We start from the raw sequence: 19,306 nt of genomic DNA on the forward strand, positions 1-19,306 counted from the left end.
CGATTCATTTTTCTTCTTTTTTGGTTCTCGAAACTGAATTCCCTGGGTTGGGGTTTTATACTACAATTTTGTCTTCTGCCCTTTTGTTTACTTCCCCCTTCACTCTACCCCCGCTATCCCCCCACCCCCTAGGGGCTTTGGCTTCAAATCAAAACGGCTTTCAAGTGGCCAGGACCAAGTTCCAAAGCTTCTATGTTTCCTACAGATTTTCCTTCTTTCCCAGATTTTTCTAAGCCCCACTCTTTGTAGGAAGGCATGCACCTCCAGATAGGGTCCTGACTGTAAGCATTGTGCTTGGGCCCCCATCCCAACTGCAGAAGTTTATTTGAAGTATGTTACTCTTTGCCTGCTTCTTAACTTGAGGCCCAATAGTCTTACAATGTCATGTTTTTCCCCTACTGTAAATCAAGGGACAGCTGTCTTTGGACTAAATTCCAAATAGTTGGTCTGGAAATGAACTTCTCAGTGGGTCCCTCCTCCATTCTGGCTGACATTTCCCCATTAATTTCTTTTTCTCTTTCATCCATTCATTGGCTGATGAGTCTATAAATACACCTCATCTGCTTTTACTTTGCTTTTTAAGAATAAACTGATACCAAACACACTGTCTTAATTACATCCACAGGCAAAGCATAACGAGTTTAAATGTTGTCACAATATAGTTTAAAAACTTGACATGGTTCATTATGCCAGCTGTGATAAAACTTGGAAATGAAAATCTTAATTTGAACGTGTAAATGAGTAATTCATCTGAAAAGTTATTTTTAACATTAATAAATGAGAATACCTAGAAACCTACTAAGCAAAGGAAGAGAGTTGAACCAGAAACCGATAAGTAGATTGGTAAAGAAGCAAGGAAACTCGGCCTCCGTTCCTCTTGGGCACAACACCTCTAAAATTAGGCAAGTCAGCCCTCCCAAATTCAGACCAGACCTGGGAGAACATTGTTCCCCATTCTGTTCTTGAGCATTCATATTATGAGGTGGCTGCTGATTCATGAGGATCTGAATTCTAGGGGCACATCAGGAAGGAAGGCTCAGGAAAATTCTGATTTACGCCCAGAAGATAGTAGGTTTTGGAAAACTCTACTTTTAAGATGAAAACAAGATTAAAGGAAAGGATAAGGTAACACTCATATGTTCTTCATATAAAATTACTTCTTTTAAAACCTTTGGTTGTGATGATATGGCTGATAACTTTCCAAAAACAGTAGCCCACTGGGATAAATTAACATTCTGAATTTTGTGAAGCAATCTTTGTTTTCCTGAGGTGTTTTCACACAAACATATTCTTACCTGATGGAGAGCAATGGAGAAATTAATATTCATTTTTGAATGGGAAATAAAAGTCAATGGCAAGTTTCTCAGGTAGGAAACTACTATAATCTCCCAGTTTTCACACATAAAAAGCCTCAAGAAAATAGCAGTTAATGTACGTTGAGTCGTATGTGAAAACTGATAGACATATCAAAAAAGTTTTAAATGAGCCAAAAGAAGAAAAGGCTTACAGATGGCCAGATGACTTTGACATTGATGCAGTAGTATAAGAAGAGTGATGATCAGATGTTTTACTATTTCTATGAGAATCATTCAAAATAAATATGATTAAACTGTAGAAAAATCAATTTTGGCAATGTATGAGAAGTTGCAGACTCTAGCTGGAACCCATTCATCACTAGATGAGTTTATTAAAGGAGACTGTGGAAAAATCCTTTTCTGGGTTTTCTTTTTTTTTTTTAGACACAAAGTCTTGCTTTGTCACCTATGCTAGAGTACAATGGTGCAATCTTAGCTCACGGCAGCCTTGAACTCCTGGGCTCAAGTGATCCTCCTGCCTCGGCCTCCCAAAGCTCTGGGATTACAAGCATAAGCCACCATGCCCAGCCAATAATCTAGTTTTTTTAAAAAAAGCTCAGGGAACAGCACGTTAATACTAACTCTGTGCTAGGCATTTTCACATAAATATCTTACTGACTCTTTGCAGCATCTCAGCAATAGGCATTAACTGCGCAATAAGATGTACAGATAATCTCCAATTGTCATGCATTTAACTTCCATATATCATGTGTGGACAGCTATACACTGCTTACTACATACTAAAACCATGCTTTTATACATCAGTTTTGATGAACAAACTTTTTGAGGGCCCTAGTGGCTGCTGACTGGCTAATAATTCAGTTTGACAGCCTTGTTTCTAGACAGACAATGCTGTGGATTCACCAAACCATTTAGTTTCTCCCCTGGGCACATGGAAAAACTACATCTCCCAATCCTTTTGCATCTAGATGGCATATTGTGACAATTGATGGCCAATGAAGTGTAAGCAAGTGTCAAGTGTGTACTTCTAGCCCTGGCCCTTAAAAAGACCCATGAGAGGCCAGCATGGTGGCTCACACCTGTAATCCCAGCACTTTGGGAGGCTGAGGTGAGCGGATACCTTGAGCCCAGGAGTTCAAGACCAGCCTGGGCAATCTGGCAAAACCCCATCTTTACAAAAAATACAAAAATTAGCCAGGCATGGTAGCATGCACTTGTAGTCCCAGCTACTGGGGGGCTAAGGTGGGAGGATTTCTTGAGTACAGGAGGTGGAGGCTGCAGTGAGCCCTGATTGTGCCATTGCACTCTAGCTTGGGTGACAGAGCCAGACCCTGTCTCAAAAGGAAGAAGAAGAAGAAGAAGGAGGAGGAGGGGGAGGAGGAAGAGGAGGAGGAGGAGGAGATGGAGAGGGGGAGGGAAAGGGAGGAGGGTGAAGGGGATGGGGAGGGGATGTGAGAATCCCTCTCTTTGCTTATTGGCTGCTGAATAAAGCAGACCCAGCACAGGCCTCCCGGGGAGGCCCTGATGGATAACAGAGTCTCTGAGGGAAGATGCCAGGACACCTGAGTCTGGCAACTTAAAGAAGAGCTGCCCAAGCAAGATCAGCCCCAGTGGACTCTCTCTCTGTCATTATCTATCTATCTATCTATCTATCTATCTATCTATCTATCTATCTATCATCTCTCTATCTCTCTATCTATCTATCTAATCTATAGATTAGAGACAGGGTCTTCCTCTGCTGCCCAGGCTGGAGTACAGTGGCATGGTCATGGTTCACTGCAGCCTCTACCTCCTGGCCTCAAGTGATCCTCCCACCTCAGCCTCAAGTAGCAGGGACTACAGGTGTGTGCCACCATGCCTGGGAAATGTTTTAATTTTTTGTAGAGACAGGGTCTTGCTATGTTGTCCAGGCTGGCCTTGAACTCCTGGGCTCAAGTGATCCTCCTGCCTCAGCCTCCCAAAGTCCACTGGACTGGACTTTTTACGAGAAAAAAATTAAACTAAATCAGTGAGATTTGGAATTTGTTTGTAACAACAGTAATTAACAATAACTACCCCTAAGAAATAACTTCTGTGAATTCAGTGATCCAAACAAAGATTAATATTTGTGCAATTATTTGAATATTTTACTGTAATTTGTTATAATTTTTCTATTAAAAATAGTGAAAATAGAATAATAAAGGTTTAAATACTAGTAACAGGAGTATCATGAACTTCATATAATACAGAAAAGAATAATAATTATTAGACATATTAAAAGTGATGTCTCTAACCTCAGCCAGGTGCTCACTTAAGCATGTTGACTATACATTCCGTTACAAAGAAAAATAAAATTAGAGAATGTGTGTGAGATGCTAGAATTCTAATCATTCAACTACTGTGTCTAAAAAGCAAGACTTATATCAAAACAGGATCTCTTGCCCCTTTTATATTAAATCTGTTGTTTCACTATCTTACAATCAACTTGCAGGCATGTTTTCAGGATCAAAAGACAAAAGTGTCTTTTTTCTTATTTTTAAATATAAGAATATTAAAAATCAGAAAAGTTGAACAATTCCCCCAAAGTCTTGTTAATAAATAATAGAATTAAGATGCATTTCAAGATTGGCATCAGCCTAAAGCCTTATTCTTTTCATTATACCTCACTGCCTCTCATCTCTGTAAAAAATTAGGATGTCTGCCTGTCTTTGAAGAACAAAATATATAAAATGATCTTACAGCGCCCCCTTTGAGCACTTTGATTCTGTGATAAAGACATTTCCATAATTTCCTGATGTTGTGAATGCAGGAGCCTCATGAAAAATGTCCCTTTACTACAAAGGTTGGCAAGTGCTCAAAGATATGGCTTTAGTCAGCTATGCCATGCTGTCTCTACTAAACAGCATTATTTCTAGGAAGAATTTCTATTACTTTAAAGTGGAAAATAAAGTTACAACAACATTAAAGAGTTTGTTACAGTTCCATGCTCTATTCTGTTGGCAGAAAACTTGGTCTCTGCACCAGCATTCTGCCCCAACTGGCCATGTCTCAGGAGAAAAGAATTCCTCTCATCTCTCTCTACAGCAGCCTTTTCTGCTTAACTCAGACCCCCACCGAAGCCTGGTGACAAATACAAAAGGTTTCTAAAGAGAGAAATGGCAAGGAGAGAGCTTGGAGACACCCTACCTCTTGAAAAGAAGAAAAAATAAGTAAATAGTTTATTATCATCATGGGCCTTGGAATGACATCATAAGACCATCCTTTGTCACCTCTGCCATTTCAAAGCCAATGTGTATGAGCTATTTTAACTGAAAAAATTAGTTTTCACTGACTATCCAACAACTTCGACTTTATACAGTATTTTGAGAACCCATTTTTATAATAACTCAGTTCCACAGCCTTTTGGACTCATTCGAGTGTATGTAGTGGTCAGACTTTTGCTTGTGAGTGATATCAATGTGAAAATAAGCTTTAATAAAGTTGCCAGCATCCATGGACCTCTGTACCCATAACAACTTCCATGGCTTCAGTTCCGCCAAAGGTTTTGCTTGATGGGTATTTCCTATGAAGCTTCTCCTGCTTTCCCACCCATAGCACTGTTCTATGGCCCACACAGGGCCAGAAGCAGCCACTGGGAGAAATTATTGGTCAGGCAACCCTCCAGGGCCGCAAGCCCAGCCCTCCCTCTTCATGTCCCTGAGCTGTGTCCAAAAATAGAAAATGAGACATGATGATGGATTGAGAGTAGGAAGAAGGGAGGGATCTCGGGGTGAGTGTTTAAGTCAACACAATGGAATTCCACCAGCAAAGGCTTGCTGCATAAATCACTCTTGAGAGAAAGTTGGGCACACTGGGAAGTGTGTGGGGGCTTCCAGGCAAGTGGTGGATGGGCACTATCAGGAAGCACACCCAGAAAGATGTGGTGCAGTGTAGAACAGGACTTCTCAAACTTGAATGTGCCCATGAATAACCTGGAGATCTTGCTAAAATGCAGGTTCTGACTCAGTTGTCTGGGGTGAGCCCTGAGATACTACCTTTCTAGTAAACTTTCAGTTGACAATACTTTGAGGAGCAAGGATGCAGAAAGTAAGAACACAAAGTCCGATTTCAGAACCTATGAGCTGTGAAACCCTGAGCTTCAGTGTTTTTATCTGTGAAATGGAGATTGTTTTAAGTACTCTTGTATCAGATTATTGTGAGCATTAAGTGACATGATGTCATTTACCTGGGACATAATAAAGAATTCAATATGTTGATCGCCATCAATATTTTATTTTTACTCATTTGAGCATTGAGGCAGCTTCCAAAACATTGAACTGTCAATTTGATTTTTTAACGGTGAGACGAGGTGCGCAGAATGAAGTGAAGTCCAGGGTGGAGGGATAGGAGCAGGTGGAGGAAGTGGGAAGGAAAGCAAGCCTGGGAAGCAATAAAAAGAAAGATCCCCCTTTCAGCCAGAACCACCATCTTCCAGTAATTCACCAAAATGACGAATACAAAGGGAAAGAAGACAGGCACCCAATATATGTTCTCTAGGCCTTTTAGAAAACATGGAGTTGTTCCTTTGGCCACGTATATGCGAATCTATAAGAAAGGTGATATTGTAGACATAAGAGAATGGGTACTGTTCAAAAAGGAATGCCCCACAAGTGTCACCATGGCAAAACTGGAAGTCTACAATGTTACCCAGCATGCTGTTGGCATTGTTGTAAACAAACGAGTTAAGGGCAAGATTCTTGTCAAGAGAATTAATGTGCATATTGAGCACATTAAGCACTCTAAAAGCCGAGATAGGTTCCTGAAACGCGAGAAGGAAAATGATCAGAAAAAGAAAGAAGACAAAGAGAAAGATACCTGGGTTCAACTGAAGCCCCAGCCTGCTCCACCCAGAGAAGCACACTTTGTGAGAACCAATGGGAAGGAGCCTGAGCTGCTGGAAACTATTCCCTATGAATTCATGGCATAATAGGTGTTTTAAAAAAAAAAAAAGACCTGTAAGGACTGTAAGAAAAAAAAAAGAAAGATCCCTACCTAAACCTTCATCATTCATGTTCGGACAGAAAATTTCCCAGTGACAGATGCATCGCTGTGAAATTACATTACGAGAGGTACTTCCTAGGGAAGCTGCGGGACATGCTTTGTGGTTTCTTCATCTATTACAAAAATAAAGGCATTGAAGTAAGGCTGTAGCTACCAAAGTACCACATTGCTTTAACCCACATGGGACTCTCACAGAACTTTTTTACATTAGGAATAGCATGAACTTATCAACTGAATTAAACAAAGTAAACCAAATTATTTTTTGATGCAAATACCGAGTACTCCACTAAAATTTTGGTCAAAGTGCTTAACTCTTAAACCTTTCTCCAGTGCTCTGAGATTATGAGGGGCACAAGTGAAGAATACCTGAAATTATGATTGCACCCTAGTGGCCCAACAGCTGACTATAGTCCACGGAGTAGTTTTGGGTTTTGGTTGATTTAAATTAATTGCTACATTTAAATAAAGGAAGAGTTTGGCTCAATTCCCTCCCAGCAACTAGAAACTGAAGTTGAGTAATGGATACCCCTTTTAAATGAGACATGCACTCTACAGTTTGTGACTGTTCCCACTATTCCTTATAAGCATACACAGACTTTACTCATTTACCTTATCAATCTAAGCCTGTGTAGAGAGTTGAGTTTGTCACTCCTGACCTAAGAAGAGGTGGTAAAGAAGCATAGGATTTCTTCCTAGAGGGATGAATAAATGCAAAAGAGATGAAAAATGAGGGGAAACCCCATTTTTTAAATATTTACTCACATATTTACCATTTAAGTGCTCTTTATCTCTTTCTGTAGGTCCAAATTCCCATCTAGTATCATTTTCTTTCTGCTAAAAGAACATTTAACATTTCTTAACGATCACACGCCTTTTGTTGACCTGAAAAAAATTTTATTTTGCCTTTATCTTTAAAAAAATATCTTCAGTAGGTATAGAATTCCAGGCTGGCAGATTTTTGTTTGTTTTTCTCCAGCACTTAAAAGATGACCTTCCATTGTCTTTAGCCCTGCATGGTTTATGACGAGAAGTCTGCTATAATTCTCAAGTTTATATCTCTGTACATAATGCATCTTTTTCTCCCTGGCTGTGATTTAGATTTTCTTTTTGGCATTAATTTCAGAAATTTAACTATGATGTGCCTTAGTGTGATTTTTTTTAATATTACTGCTGTTTGGAGTTTGTTGAGCCTTTTGAATCTATGTGTTTACATTTTTTATAAAATTTGTATAATTTTCAGCCACTACATCTTCAAATAGTGTTTCTGTTTCACCCACATCACATTTGTAAGACTCCAATTACACATATGTTGCATGGCTTTATAAGATCCCAGAGTTCACTGGGGCTCTCTGTATGTGTGTGTTTGCTTTTAGTCTTTTTTTTTTTTTTTTTTTTTTTTGAGATGGAGTCTCACTCTGTCACCCAGGCTGGAGTGCAATGGCACAATCTTGGCTCACTGCAACTTCCACCTCCCATATTTAAGCAATTCTCCTGCCTCAGTTTCCCAAATAGCTGAAATTACAGGCACCAACCACCATGCCTGGCTAATTTTTGTATTTTTAGTAGAGATGGGGTTTCTCTATGTTGGCCAGGCCAATCTCAAACTCCTGACCTCAAGTGATCCACTCTTCAGCTCCCAAAGTGCTGGGATTACAGGCATGAGCCACTGTGCCTGGCCTTTTTTTTTTTTCTAACCTGTGATTCATTTTGGATAGTTACTATTGCTATGTCTTCAGGTACAGTGACTTTTTCTTCTGCATCATATAAGATGCTGGTAATCCTGTCCAGCTTATTTTTTATTTCATATTTCCATCTCTATAAGTTTTATTTGGGTCTTTTTAATATCTTTTATTCCCTATTCATAGTGTTTATGTTCTCTTTTACGTCCTTAAGCATACGGTAAACTTTGTTAAGGTCCTTGCTACTAATTCCATTATCTCTGTCGTTTCTTGATCTATTTCTACTGATTAATTTCTCTCTTGTTAAAAGTCACATTTTTACACTTTCTGGTATATCTACAAATTACTATTTGAATTACAGATATTGTTAATTTTATTTTGTTGGGTGCTGGATTGTATTCTCTTCTTTAAAGAACATTGGATTTTGTGGCAGATCAGTTTGATTCATGAAAGCCTCATTTTTACATTTTGTATGGTGGTTCCAGAGCAGCTTTTATTATAGGACTAATTTACTCCACTACTAAGGCATGGCACATCTGAGGACTTCACCCAATGCACTATGTATTTTGAGGTTTCTTCACTCAGGCTGGTAGAAACATGAAGTATTCCCAGTCCTCTGTAAGCTCTAGGTATTTTTCAGCCTGTGCTTTCAGGGAGTTCTTCACCGCAGTCTTCATAGTGTCTTCACGAGCACGTGCAGATCAATAAAACTCATCGAAAGACATGGGGTAAGTGCTCTGCAGATCTCCAGAGCTTCCTTTCTATCTAGTTTCCTCTTTCTGGTAATCTGCCCTGCAAATTCTAGCCTCCTCAGTCTCCCCAGACTTTAAACTCTGTCTCTTCAACTTAGCAAGACCACTGGGCTGTTTTGGTTATTCCACCATGGGTAGTATCCTGGAAACTGCTTCCAGGTATAAGGTGTGGCAATCACAGGGCTCATCACATTTATTTTCCTACTCACAGGAATTAAAATCTTGTCCGATGTCTGACGGTTTGTCTCATTTCTAACTGTTTACAATGGGAAGACAATTGCTCTGGCAGTTAATCATTGATGGTCAGCAGCAGAAGTTAGTGTAGTTGCTAGAAAACCAAGGCAAGGAGAGCATTTCAGGCAGGGCAGGGATGATCACATAAGCCAAGGCAAATAGGTGAGAAACAGTAATTATGAGTATCAGAAAACAGCAATTTGGTGTTGCTGCACCACAAAGCTAAGGCTGGAAGGGACTGGAAAAATATGAGGCTGACGCTGGTATCCAGGGCCAGAATTTGAGGCTTCTGGGGTTATGTGATTAAGAACTATGGAATAGGAAGAAAAACAATTGTCAAGGAATTAGGAGACCTGGGTTCAGGTTCTAGCTTATTATTAGCCGTGTAACTTTGAACAACTCTTTTGTGCTTTAGTTTTCTCATTCGTAAAATAAGAAACCTTCATTAGTTTTTGCCCAAGACTATATTTCAAGGTAAAATTTTCATAACTGAGTTCAGTCGAGGTGGGGGATCCTTTGGGCTGAGGTCTTCAAAGAAAACAGGTTTCTAATAACAAGTATTTACTGGATGCCTGCTACATGCCAAGACGTGTGCCCAGAGCTTTAAATGAATGGTTTAGTCCCTACAATGACGCCCACCGCCTGCCACCCATCCCAGATCAGGCAACAGAGAGGTTAATAGTTTGTCAAAGGTCACATGGCTAAAAAATGATGGTAACAGGATCTGAATTCAAGTCTGAGTAATTATATTTTGCTGCTCCTATCTTGGACCAGATATCACTATGTCTTTAAAGCTCCTTGGGTAATTCTAATGTGCATCCAGGGTTAACAGTCACTGACTAGAAAGGTTAAAAGCAGGTTTGAGACAACAACCTTAATAACTGAACAAGTAACACCTTGAATAATGCCTCCCCTCCCTAATTAAGTCAATTTGCACACACAGTGATTGTACCTATACTCCAGCCCAACCCCTATAAAGAGCTGGAGAACGGGTGGGTGACTCTTTGATTTTCTGGAACAGGATGTCTTCAAGAGGTGACCTCCTCATAGAGCGAGTGGTCAGTTGTACTATCTAATCTTCTTTGTGCTTTTTGCAACAGTACAGATTGACTAAGAATATATTAATATTTATTAATTTTGGGGCAAATTGATGCCACATTTTATGCAATTTAATTTACGGAGCATATTGATGTTATTATAATAACATTTTACTGTAACAATAGCAATTGAAACCCTACTAGGGTCCATGTACTGTGCTGAGCACCTGTATTATTTCAGCTAATTCTCACAACAACCTCATGAAGTAGTTGCAGCTATTGTTCTTGTTTTACAGAAAACTGAGACTCTAAGTTACACAGTGAGGAGTGCAGAAGTGAGCCCAGCCAGTATGGCCCACCAGCCAAAGTTCCTAGCCCTTCACTGTGTCGCTGCACTTCTTATAGTGGCTACCGGAGGGAGGAAGAAGGCATTTTTTTTTTCTTTTTCAGTTGCAAATAGTGAAACAAGAACAATCAAAGGGGCTAAATAATGTCCTATCATCCTTTTAAAACATAGACTAGAACAAAAAACGAAACTCTTGATTCCCTGAGACTAAAACACTTACATTCTTCTGGTCTCTTGTAGGTGAAACCTCATTTTTGGCACACGGGTCATTGCTCAAAAGCAATGCGTGCCTTTATCTTTTTGACCTGTGTGTGGTCTCACTAATGTACGTGTGTTATGGGCCGTGCCACAAATCTGGCACCCCCTTCACTAGTAACAATTTTACTACGCAGACCACGTTAACGTGAAAAACCTGGAACAAAGAGAAACTCTGACTAGCAGCATTGTTTTCACGGGGAAATGGGCTACATGATATATCACCCATTGATAGGAAAAACAGTTTTAAAACATTTTCTTTTTAGGGTGAGAATTGCCAATGTCTAAATCAAAGATGAATACTTAAAGATCTAGGGACATGAGAGAAGCCAATAATAGCTTGGATGATAATACAGAAGCCTCCATTCAAATATCCTGAAAACTTGCACCCAGTTTTAAGCAAATGAGCACAAGTGTGTCTCTGATTGAGACCAAATGTTTTGGAACGCAATTTTACCTTAGACAAGTCTTGGTTATTCAACAGATAATAGGTTTTGGCGAACTTCTCTATGGGACAAATAGACATTTTTCCAACAGCATGTAAAGTGACTTTTTCACACTTCTAGGAGAAAAAGGTATGGGAAGAAGTGGCTTGCTAATTAGGAAACCTTAGTAGCCTCCGATCATAAATTTTGCCCACTAGCAAGAATGGGAGTGACAACAGCGTGCATAAGAAAAATGCATAGATGACTCTATTCTTTCATTTAGATTGTTAGTTTCAACTTCTCTCAAGCAAAAAACAACTCTTTGATTGAGCTTACTACGAAGTATGAAAATTAACATAAATATAATTCCACACATACTCCCAGCTCTAAAGAGGCGTTTATAAAGACAGCAGAAAAGCAAGCCAGATCAAACATACTAGCAAATTGGATAGTAGCCTGGAATTAACAGTGGATTGATGAATCAACCTCACATTTTTATCATTTTTCACTTAAGAAGCTTTGATCCAGTGTAAAGATTATTTATTCTCTCAAACCCTGTGCATAGTGAGTGCTGCCCTGGGGTATATTCAGTATCAGAATTATTGTGGAAGAGATTTCCCCACTGGGCAGGAGTTTGGACTAAATGATTCTAGATGTTGGGTAGAACATGCTGAATTTGTAGATAACAGGTCTGTTCAAGGCCTGAGGAAATCGTGCAGCCAACCTTGAGCCATTGAAACACTTCCAACAAAGTTTCTAAAGTGAAAACATTGAGTAGCTCCCAGGTTTGTTCCAGTAAACATTGGCCATGTTGGGGGTAGATGGGTAATGGAGTCTAAACATCCCTGGACTCTGTGCCGCAGATTCTCTCAGTGTTCTCTGTGGTCTGCCAGGGAAGGCTAAGTTCCTGGACTCCATGCATAAAATGTGGGGTCAGTTTGCTCCAACATTAGTGAAGCATTGTCATTTGTCTGGGGTAAATACCCAAGATTCATTGTCTGATGGCCACGGAAAACTAGGACGGATGTGTACACACACACAGTGAGGTTCAGAGTGGAAGTTTAATATGCAAAAGAAAGAGAAAAGCTCTCTCTGCTGCAGAAAGAGAGGTCCTGGAAAAACAGGTTGCCACTTCCATAGTGAAATGCAGGTTTTATTGATGAGCTTGAGGAGGCCGTGTCTGATTTACACAGGGCACAAAAGATTAGTTGGACCAGGTGTGCCATTTGCATAGTGCACAAAGAAGTGGACCGCCGCACCCTAATCTTTTATTATGCAGATGGTTTATCTACCTCACCGGTGCCATGTTGCCTGGTTCTTTACTGCACAGGTGGTGACAAAGAAAAGGGAAGATGAAGACTCCATGTTGAACATACCTGGCTTCCAGGTAGCCCTACTTTGTTGGCACAGCTGCTGGCATTTACCTGTGCAAGCTTCCAGCTTGCTTATCTGTGTCTGCAGCTCAATTTTTCAGGCTGCCCTTTGTTAGAAAAGAAATGATTTGGGGGTTGCTTTGTGTTAAAAGGAAAGCCTTGCCAAGGATGCTCTTACCCTCACTATCCGCCTAAATAATTTCTTTCTATTTCCTGTATCATTAACACATATTAATTTATATCCAGTCAATACATACTTTTGCAAAAAGCACAAAGAAGACTAGATAGTACAACTGACCACTGGCTGAACTAAGAAGGTCCTTGAGGAGTTCACTTTTTGAATGTAACCTCTTCCAGAAAATTAAAGCATTACCCATCCGTTCTGGAGGCTGGGCTGTAAATATAGAAATAATCACAGCGTGTCCAAATTGGTGTCCCTTTGGCAACTCAAACCTGTAAGTCCAGGTTTCCTACCCAACAGGTAGGAGGTCTTTGCTGGGTCTTTAACCTGTGGGGGCTGAGGCAAAGTGGTAACCATCTGCAGCAGAACAACAAGATGCTTCTGGCCCCAGGAAAGACATTCCAACAACTGCTGGGCAGGCCCTTGCCTGTATCATTTTAACAGCCAGACTCCCATAAGGGTGTTTCTCAGCCCATACTGGAGAATCAAAGAGGATGTGATCTCAGCTGAAGCCTGACAGCAGGACTGAATCCATTGAATTTCTTGCATTAAAACTTGAAAACCTTCTAAATACATTCATGTGAAAATTTTCTTATGGTCCTGAGTTTAAAAAAATTAAATCATTATTAAAATAAAAATCTTAATAACTGCCTTAGTCCTCTAAACTGGTAGCATGAGTTTTACACTCCCTCTGTAACAGATGTGGGACCTCCAACTTACTTGGAGTCTTACAGAGAGCCTTGGACTTTGCTGCCACCAGAGTACCGCTGGTAGCTGCAAGCATAAGAGGACGTGATTCATCCTCCACTCTCTGTGCAGACGATCCGGCAGGGCTGTGAGAGAAGAGCTGTCTGTCCAAGCCGCTGATGAGAGCTTTCCTGTGGGTTTCATCAAAACTGAAGCCAAGTCCAAAGGGTTATGTCAAGAAAATTGCATTAGACAGTGCCCTTTCAACATCTAAATGCCCATGCCTTTAAAATCCTGAATAGAATTGATGATATTTCCCTCTGAAGCTATTTGCTCATGAGAAACATCAGGAAAACCATCTTTCTTTTCTCTTTTTGGCAAGAGAAGCATTGGATGCAAAGGACAGGCAAGAATCGGTAGGAAGGATATACCGCTAACGGACAGCATTAACAAGACAGCACAAAAGTAAGGATGCACTGTTGTGCTACTCTTATTTTTGGCTTTCAGTGATAGCAATTGGAAATAATAAAAATAAAATAAATACAATCAGTGAGGATGAGAATGGGCCAGGGGTGGAATGTGGAAGAAATTCCCTTTCTGGTGCTCTCCTTTGCTGAGCAGCTAGAAATTGCTTCAGAACATTGCTTCTGCCTTTCCCGGCCACATCCTCTCTCTTTTCCTTCTATAGGTAGTAGAGTGAAAGGGTGAGGGAAAAGTCGCCGGCTTCAGAGAGACCTGAGTTCTAGGCCCAGGTCTGCCACTACACTATTTTTAATTGTGTTTATAATCTTGATTGGCATTCACCAAGTAATTTATCAAGTACTTACTGTGTGCTGGGTACTCTTTTCAAGGCTTTGAGTCTATTAATTTAGTTAATTATCACAATGATGATAAGTACTTATTTTCACACCATTTTATACACGAGACAGCAATTAAGTCACTTGCGCAATGTCACACAGCTCAGAATTGGAGGACCTGGGATTCAAACACACAAAGTCTGGCCACAGAGCACAAGCTCCTAGTGACTACGCTACCTTTCAAGTTATCTAAGCCCATTTTCTCATCTTAAAAAATATAGCTTATAAGCCTGATAGAATTATTATGTTGGTTAAATGAGATAATGCATATAGGCCAGATGTGGTGGCTCACACCTATAATCCCAGCTACTCAGGAGGCTGAGGCAGGAGAATCACTTGAATCCAGGAGGCGGAGGTTGCAGTAACCCAAGATCATGCCACTGCACTCCAGTCTGGGCGGCAGACCGAAACACTCTCTCAAAACAAAACAAAACAACAAAAAAGAGATAATGCATATAAATTTAGCACAGGGCCTGGGGTATGGAAAGCACTAAAAGGATGTCAGATATTATTTTTTGACTTTCCCTGTCCTTTCAGCCCAGACCCCCAGAGGTGGAACCAGCAGGGAAAACTTGAAGAAATCATGCCACTTTCTTTTCTTCTCCACCCAGGGAGTCCTGTGTTCATATACTGTTATGCTACATACCTAATACTTGAAGGAATAATAATGAGGCCATTGAGTGCCAAGAATATGTTAGGCATTATACAAAATTCATCATTCTACAAAACCTGTTTGCTTCCCAAGCCTACTCAGTCTCTGCTGAGTGGGTTTAAGATTACTGGCAATATATCCATTGCAAACCCTTTTAGCCAGGAGAGTCTGCTGCTTTGTCTTTAAGATTTTGTCTCTGCAAGAATATTGGACTCTTTGATTTCAGTGGCAAGGGTGTTTGGGTAGCAGCCAGAGTCTTTAACATTTTTTGTCCTTTAAAGCCTTCATGCATCTGTTGTTTGGCCATCACAACTGACTGCCTTGACTTGGTTGGAATTACAACTCAATTTACACCCTATATTTTCCCTTTATTTCTTCAGCATCATACAGGACTCAAGATTTAACAGCATTTCTTTGACTTTCTGGCCTCCTCTCGAGACTTTGATTTATTTCTACAAGCCATGTGACAGTGTTCTTGGCAGCCAATAAGAAGTCTTCAATTGGACACTCTAATCAGGCTCTTTTCCTTGGCAACAAGTTCTAGCCACCTCCTCTTCTTTGCTGAGAGAAAACTCAGCAAAAAAAAAAAAAAAAAAAAAAAAAAGTGCTCCAGTTTTAGAAGGAAGCAAAAGCTATCTCAACAGGTGAAAGAAAGCCAACTCTCGTGAAAGTGGGAAGGGAAAACTCTGCCTCTATAGGTATTGTTTCTTTAGGAAGCCATAAGGCCAAAATAACTGGTTATAATCCAGAGTATTGAGTGTTTTTCCTGATACTCACTTGTCACATGATTTAAGTCAGACTGTTTGCTTCTCTGGGACTCAGTTTTCCCATCTGTAGAATATTACTCTCTGGCATCTTCACCACAGAGTTTAAAGCATTGGCCATATGTTAACCTCTTTACTTTTCACAATCCTGTAAGAGTCAGGCACAGATACTTTGCTTTCAGACCTGAAAGGAAAAAGAGAAGCAAAGAAATTGTGAGGTCTGCCTACAGTTGCAGTATAGCTGGGATAAGAATTTACATTGTTTATCTTAATGCCAAATGCTATTGTTTCCCAGAAACTTCTCTGTCAGAAAAATGGAATTATTAACATAGAAATATGGCACCTTGCTTGCAAGTCATTTGACTTGGCTGTTTAAATGAAGTTAGGGGATTTGAAAACCCAATCTAATAGAAAAACATTGGTCAGAGTTTGACATTATACAAATATTTCATACTTGGGGCCTACCGCCTTGAAACACTGACTACTTTAATCCTCACTGTTACCTTGTGAAATACATTATTAGTCATTATTAGTTCCATTTTACAGCTGGAGGAACTAAAGAAGAAAGTTCAAATGTCTTCTCTGGGGCCACAGAGGAAGTCAGTACTACACAAGAGAAATTATTGTATTTTCTCTCTCTTTTCCTCACCCAGATAGAGAAAGCAGGTTTTCTGGAGAAGTTCTCACATCTGAAATCATTCATGAAACTAGAGGCAAATTCACATGGCATTAGTTTCTGAGAACAGTCACAGCTACAGCATTTCTAAAAATGTAAACATAAAAGCAAATGTAAGATCCATATTGAAAAAACACCCTTGAGGTTGTGTTTCTCTAATTGTAGTCACTGAGCTTCCAGGAATTTGGGAGCACAGACCCCAAATCATTCACAGACCATGACACTTCTCTTACTCATGAATTAACTATATATTGGTGGTATTAAATGAAAAGCTGATGTCTTTTTATGCATACCCTAGCCAAAAATAATGCTAGGCTTCCTAACGATTCTCAAGATGTGTGGTGAAGTGTGTGTGTGTGTGTGTGTGTGTGTGTGTGTGATGTCAAGTAGACATTTACTGAACATTAACTGTGTATCAAGCACTGTGCCTACTTGTTGGAAAATAGAATTAAAAATCTCCTTCCCCTCGAAGAATTTAGGATTTAGGTAAGAAAACAAAACACACATATCTACTAGGCTCTGGCAAAATCTAGAGTTTAAATATGTCATTTTTAATTTTGCTTAATCCCATATTTCTTTAACTTTTGGAATTCAGAATTTTTCTTCAAGAAGCACCTAATAATAATGCCACTATAATTAGTACTTTTCACTTTAAAATTAATTTTTTAATCTCTCCATCAATATTCAGGTTTAGAATTTCCTAAAAGGCCACGTACTTAAGCTTTCTTATAAAACAATTACATCATCAAGATGCAAATAAAGACTTCTTAATTTCCATTTATATTCAATTATTTTATGTTAAATTTGGGCTTCCTGTCTGCCAAGTTATATGCTGTGTGGTGAACATATAAACAGGAATCCAGCATGAGCCCTGCCCAGTAGAGTAGTGGAAGAATGACATGGAAATCTCTGATTGCAGTACAATGAGGGGAACGCTGGTTGACACACCTACAATATATGACCAGCACCTGGAAACCAGCCATGCTAGCACATGGGGGTGCACGGAGGTGTGCCAGGCAAAGGAGGAGCCTGTGCCAGGCTTTATGGAGGAAGTGATGTTTGAGCGGCTCTGAAAAAAACAGAAGGTCCCCAAGGTGAGAAGAGGATAAGGACTTTTCCAGGCAAAAGGAGAGGCAAAATGGCATGATTTGGGAGTCTCCTGGGGATCTACCCATCAAGAGAAAACCTCCTGAGAAGGTCTAAAAGTGGAGCAGCGTCTACAGGGTGCTTCTCACATCAAGCTGAGTCAAACACCACACTGCTTCAGCTAACGAAATCTGCTGCCAGCATCTTCTGCTCTAACCTGCAAACACTGAGATTCCTCTAACTTCTCACCTTTCTTCCCTTCTTCCTCTTCCAAAAAAAAAAAAAAAAGGTAGTGTCTGCTTCCAACTTCTCAAGCACGTGAAAAAAGACCTTGAGCTCCATCAGTGAATAAGACCAGATAAACAGCAGTACAGTGTTAGTGTCATCTTTGTCAGACTCATGAAAGAGCCTCCTCAAACAATAAATTATCATCAACATTCCAGGGTATAGTTGCTTAATATGTGTACTAGCCACGTCTCTGATATCTCTTCTTTCCGGGGTTTACCCTTTGGCTATTTCACTTTTTGTTAGCATTTATGTACACAATTGGTTGTGCAATTCTACTCTTTCAGCTGCTGTTAGTTCTTGTAGTGATGAAAGGTAAAACAGAGGGGTGCAATAAGATTCAGGAATAATCTGTGGACTTTTATTTTTTAGTGTGATCTATCTCACAGAAAATTGATATGTTTGTTTTATTTTATGGAAAACTAACATTACTCTCAAAGTGTTCCTTTACAGTGTTTTTTGGTGAAAAACATTTTTAAATAGTCTCCACAATTGTTGAATGGCTACTTTTCTGATGAATTTCTTAAGCAGTAAGAGAAGTCCCTACAGCAAGCAGTCTGCTGTTTTGAAATTATTTGCAAGGGAAAGTATTGTATAAAGATAATTATGTTGTGGCTAAAGAACTATCTTAGGCTAAAGTCCTTGAACAAAGAACAGTTATAAGCATATCTTTGTTTGAAGTTTTGTGGTGAAATAATCACTGGCAGCTTATGTAGATATGCCTTGATTGATAACTATCCTATGCTTTTTTTTTTTTTTTTTTTTTTTTTTTTTTTGAGACAGGGTCTCTCTCTCTCTCTCTCTCTCTCTCTCTCTGTCATCCAGGCTGGAGTGCAGTGGTGCAATCACAACTCAATGCAGCCTCGACCTCCTGGGCTCAAGCAGTCCTCCCATCTCAGCCTCCTGAGTAGCTGGAACTACAGGCATGCACCACCATGCCCAGTTAATTTTTCAAAAATTTTTTTGTAGGGACAGGGCCTCCCTATGTTACCCAGACCGGTCTCAAACTCCTGGCCTCAAGCAATCCTCCTGTCTCAGCCTCCCAAAGTGCTGGGAGGCTGAAACAGCCCAGTCTCTATGAAAATGTTTTTTAAAATGTGGAGCATTTGCTGGGTAACAAAGTACATTTTTAAAAAAAATCCACATTGAAGAAAGTCATGTATTCACTCAGCAAGTATTTACTGAGTTGCTTCATCTGCATAGACACAGATATAAATTCTTGATACATCATTTTTAAAATTAGTAATGATTATAATTACTCAAGGGGAACTTAAGACTGATTACTCTTGGCAAATACAAAATCATAATAATATGTTACCATATATTGAGCAATTACTAAATATCAGGCACATACTAAGTGCCAAATGTATATTATCTCACTTAATCCTCTTGGTATACTTAATCCTCTTGGTAACTCTTTGAGCTATTTTCATTAATCCCTTTCTACAGGTGAGGAATCTGAAAGTCAGAGAGATAAAGAAACTTGTCATAGTTTGTTAGAGCTAATACACAGAACCAGGTTTTGAACTCTGGAATGTCTAGTTCCAAAGGCTTATCACTTAACCACTATCTCCCCATTGCCTTAGGTAATATATTAGCCAAAAGAAGAGCTACTTATTGAGATACTTATCCCTGATTGGTAACGTAGTAACATATCACTTTACAGTGTACAAGATGTGTAG

At 39.7% G+C, this 19,306-nt stretch overlaps 1 long non-coding RNA gene across 2 annotated transcripts; it reads left to right on the forward strand.

Annotated features, from left to right (window-relative positions):
• The first annotated feature begins 1,015 nt into the window (after positions 1-1,015).
• On the forward strand, positions 1,016-17,792 carry LOC129049147 (uncharacterized). Of its 2 annotated transcripts, none has more exons than XR_008511975.1 (4): positions 1,016-1,125; positions 13,692-13,769; positions 15,194-15,511; positions 16,942-17,792. It is a non-coding gene; the product is annotated as an uncharacterized LOC129049147 (long non-coding RNA). The 2 variants fall into 2 exon arrangements; XR_008511976.1 differs by having other exon boundaries at positions 1,019-1,125; positions 13,687-13,769.
• Positions 17,793-19,306: the final 1,514 nt, after the last annotated feature.

Source organism: Pongo abelii, chromosome 10, assembly GCF_028885655.2.
Source record: "Pongo abelii isolate AG06213 chromosome 10, NHGRI_mPonAbe1-v2.0_pri, whole genome shotgun sequence".
Classification (NCBI taxonomy): domain Eukaryota; kingdom Metazoa; phylum Chordata; class Mammalia; order Primates; family Hominidae; genus Pongo; species Pongo abelii.